Below are 4,997 nucleotides of genomic sequence, written 5' to 3'. Positions count from 1 at the left end.
CTTGTCTATATATATATATATATATGTTTGTGTGTGTGTATGTGTGTGTGATATAACTATATATATACACACACAAAACTTTGCATGTTATATATAACTATATATAACTACATATAACTACATATAACTACATATAACTACATATAACTATATATAACTATAACTATATATATAACTATAACTATATCTATATATCTATATATCTATATATCTATATCTATATATATATGCCTTATATACAAAGCCACACACATTTATTTATTTATTTAGTTAAATGGTCTCACTTTATCATTATCAAGATCAACAGAATAGGGAATCAAGACAACACATTCACTCACTAATTTTCACTGTGGTTAATTGTTGAAACCAATAATGAGACCCCTTGTGCTTTTCTGGCTATCTCTTTCTTGAACTCCTTCAGTAAATGTTGTCTGCATTAGTAGTCATGGCAACTTCAGGATAAATATTGAGTACTAGCCTTCCAACTGTTAGAAACCTTTAAGACTCCTTTAAGTCCATAGTGTATCTCCACAGAGACACCAGCATGCAAGACAATAGAAACTTTTCATCTAGTTTCAAGGAAAGAAGGTAAAATGTCATGAACAATCTAGTTGATTGTAAAATTAAGTAGAAGATGAAGTGCAAATATTAAGAAAACTCTTTTCCCCTGAGGTGGTAGAACAAATGGCAAATTTCATAGCAATTATATCAAGCTTTTACTTAAACAGATCATTAACACAGTTACATGCTCAGCTGCTCAAGGGACTACTAGAAAGAGTAGAAAAACGGTAACTCCAAGGCAACAAAGCCTCAGATATTTTTCGTCCTATTTTATGTGCATGTTTATGAAATATGATTTTATGGCAGATCCTCTGGAGACTAAAAGATACTATCTGCTAATCTGTTAAAATTCTGTTACTACAGAATTGTTGAACTCTCTTTAGACTGTGCTGATATTTCTACACAGCCACCAGTAGGTGATTAGAAGCCATAGACATGGCCTCCAGCTTCAAATCCGTAAAATATGATTGCATATTGCCAGTGCTTTGTGTAGGCGGTCTGCTCTGTCTATATTGCATGTGCTGACAGTGCTCTTCGATTTCCAAGGTCTAGCATTAAAAAAATATATATTAAAAATCAAAAGCCCTGGAACATGTTGCATTTTCCATGGGTGAGCTCAACTGTTCTCCCCTACCTCGTGTGGTCTTCTAACTGCATACCCTTTACATGCTTCCACTGGACACCATGGACTAATCTAAATCTACATTTACAAAGTTAAAACTACCTCCCTATCTATAAATCCTTCAGTCTACCCAATTGATGAAACATCCCAAGTTTGGTTGAAGCAATGCGATGGGATTTGTGAGGCGAGTTCATACTGCAGCAATGCTTGTCATTGACTCTCCAGTCTCTTGTTTTGTAACATTGCCATGGCCAACCCGCTAGGAAGCACACACTATTGCCAATGAAGAAATCAAATGTAGAGGTCACAGTTCAGCACATAGTTCACTAGAAATTCCATCATCAGTCACCACGTGTGTGCAATAAGAGGTTTCCAGATAATTCCAACCCTTACCTGTTAAGCACCATCAAACTTATTGCTATTCCACTGAGGCAAAGCTGAATGCTTTGAAAAATCAAGTCATTAATGCTCTGTTCTTGAGTTTTTAAAAGTCAGAGTCCCTGACCACAATTAATTGATTGCATTATGCTTCACATTTGGAGTAGACTATTATACAACATAGTTCCAAATATTATTACTAAAAATTAAACAATGTGAACAAGTACTGCTTTCCATGTTTTCTTTAAAATTTGTTATGAATTTTCACATATTGAAACATACCCGGTGTAGTTTGATTATATAATGCATTCTGTTAGTCTTAGAAAACCAAAATTCTCCAGTGCATTTGGTTATTTTTTAAAATATTAGTATCTGGAAAATATTTTAAAATGGATGAATTATTAAGTATTCCCATGTTAATTTTAATTTTCATGTTTATTATCTTTTAGCATTAAAAGAATTTTATGTAGTTATTAATTTCTTTGCATGAGTTAATATTGACATTTCTTTCTAGTAGTATGTATTTAAATGTATTATTGTAAATAAAGTTACTTGCTCACATAGTTGATTTCCTAAATTTTGTCACACAAATGAGAATAATTATGAAAAATGTAATTTTAAAATGTTCTGCCCCATACACACTCACTATGTTTGAAAATGATTTTATACTTATTGCACATATTTATCATTTTATATCATTATTTTACATAATTAATGAATATATATTCTATGACATCAGCTACTGAAAATCCAGCATATATTGCCACATACTCTACAGGATACACTTTAGCTTTCACAAATTTAATATTTCTTCACTTTGTATCTGTAATAGGGTTGCATAATTTTGGAGCATAAGCCCATAAATTGTGTATTTATTAATTTGAAACCTGAAGCTGTTCAAATAAAATAAATAATCATGAGATCCCTTTATCATTACAAAAAAATAAGAAAGGAGGCCCTCCCTGGTGGTGCAGCAGGTTAGAGTGCAGCACTGAGAATCTAAAGCCACTTCTGCAAGAGTTCGATTCCCGCTTACCCTGGAGGTGACCCACATGGCGCAGCAGATCTCTCCTGACCCGCCCGCTGCTCCTCTCAGCAGTGTACTTCGTAGATCTGCCTGTTCTGCTCCCCACTCTGTCTATGGTGAAGCCTCTCACTGCCCCTGAGCTTCTGGCCTGTACCCCAGTTCTGTATGCACAAATAAATAAATATTAAAAAAAGAAGAAGAAGAAAGGAATCTTTGACTAAATGACAGATTTTAAAATGGAAAGTTAATTCCAAGGATATTGAATTTAATGTGAAAATTCAGTCTTAGCAATTATGTTTTCCTGAACATATTATTTTTTCTAATTATTTAAATTATAAAGTTTCTGAAATAAACCTTATCACATGATTTTTTTAAAAAGATTTATTTATTATTTGTGCATACAGAGTTGGGGTACAGACTAGAGGTGCAGGAGGGTGAGCGAATTCACCAGAGATAGAGTGGGGAGCAGAACAGGCAGGTCGAGGAGGTAAACTGCTGAGGGGAGCAGCAGCAGCAACGGTCAGGTCAGGAGAGGTCCAAGGCAGGCAGGGATCAAACTCATGCTGACGGCTTTAGTTTCTTAGTGGTGTGCCTTAACCTGCTGAGCAACCTGGGAGGGCCTCACATTAATATGTTAATTGAGGTGTGCATTTATTTTGAAAAAAAGTAAGTTTATCCACCAACCCTTGTAGCACACAGGAAACACATTTCTCTCATGAATAAATCTATATTCATAATAATGGCATGTTTCTTAAAAAAAAAAACTTGTCACCTGTTTTCATTTATTTTCACCAACCTGAAGAAAGCCTAACACAAGTCATTCAATATCTTTTTTTCGTTTCACCTCAAATAGAAAATGCATTCCCTTCAATTTTTTCCCACACAAAATAAAGCCTCATGATCCTAAAAATTCAAGTAACCGATTAACAGATTTCAGTTGTCAGCACAACATTCTTCATAGTAAAACATCAGAGGTGTTTACAAATACTCCCAAGGTATGTATTTGCTTTCAAAATCTTTGCGTGTGTGGGCTGAAATCCTCTCTGGAGGAATCTTGGCACCAAGTACTATAGCCATCGATAGAATTTTTTATCCCCTCTGTCTGAAAGTTCTGACAGGTAGTTTGAGCTACAGAATCTCACACTTCAAAAGCCCATCTTGGATTTTTTTTCAGTTTCTGTTTTAGGGTATATTTTGGAAAACACCTGCAAATCTTGATGTGTTGTTGAAAATACTGCATTGCTTCTTGTGAGAATATAGGGTCTTTCCTCATTTGTCATGTTTCAACTTCATTCATGCTCAAAAGCCTTATCTTTTCTTGAAACTCATTTTCATAAAAGTCTATGGCAGTTCCTGAACTTTTCCTATACAAAATATATCTATTTAAAGGCGGACATATGAGGTATTATTGGTTAATTGTTGCATGAACAGAACAACCCATTTTGAGGTACAAGAATTCTCTCTTTATGAGTAAAGCAAGGTGGATTTACTGACTCTGTAAAAGGACATATGTGAAACACAATTCTGAGAAGAAAGTCTTGTTAGCAAGGTGAGTACTTGGATCTTGGATTTAGTTGTATATGGGTAAGGCTGGCTGTTCTAGAGGGATATAGAGGAAAGTGGCTTCTTTTGGCTGATTACTTAAAAGAAAAGCGATTGGAGGAAGGGTGACAAAATTAATTGAGTCCCCATACATTCTTTAATACTATTTCATAATCAAAAACATGAGAGCTCTGCCTTTGGGAGCTATTTTAGGAGGTAATTGAGGAATAAAAAAGAGAAGGTTGATTTGGTAATGATTTACCTTGAATTCTTTTAATTTATCTCTAAAGATAACCCAGTTTATACTAAATCATATGGTAATTTATAGATTTATTGTTCACTCTTTGAAAATCTTAAATATTAAAGTGCATTCACAGACTGATAGAGCTTATAATAATAATGAATATGACAGGACTCTATTTTATAAGGACTAATTCACTTTATTTACCAAAATTATACTGAAAAGTTTTGAGAGAATCTTCATTTTACAGATGAGGGAGCAAAGGCACAGGTGCTTAGGAAGCTTCACATGTGCTGGGCTCTTGAGCCGAAGTCTGCTACCTCCTGAGTCTTCAGGAGGACATTGCTCTTCCTGCACCTAAACTGTTCTTCCTCTCAAGGTACCTTTCTCCATCTTCAAAGCCCACACTGTAACTTCTTCAAATCCCTGTCTGCATTTTTTTTTTTTTTTTTTTAAGATTTATTTACTTGTGCTTACAGAACTGGGGTACAGGCCAGACTCAGGGACGGTGAGAGGCTTCACCAGAGATAGAGTGGAGAGCAGAACAGGCAGATCGACAAAGTACACTGCTGAGGGGAGCAGTGGGCAGGTCAGGAGAGGTCTGCCACACCATGTGGTCACCTCCG

This window comes from Condylura cristata, unplaced genomic scaffold (assembly GCF_000260355.1).
Source record: "Condylura cristata isolate star-nosed mole 26May11 unplaced genomic scaffold, ConCri1.0 scaffold00010, whole genome shotgun sequence".
NCBI lineage: Eukaryota > Metazoa > Chordata > Mammalia > Eulipotyphla > Talpidae > Condylura > Condylura cristata.
This window is presented reverse-complemented; position numbering follows the sequence as displayed.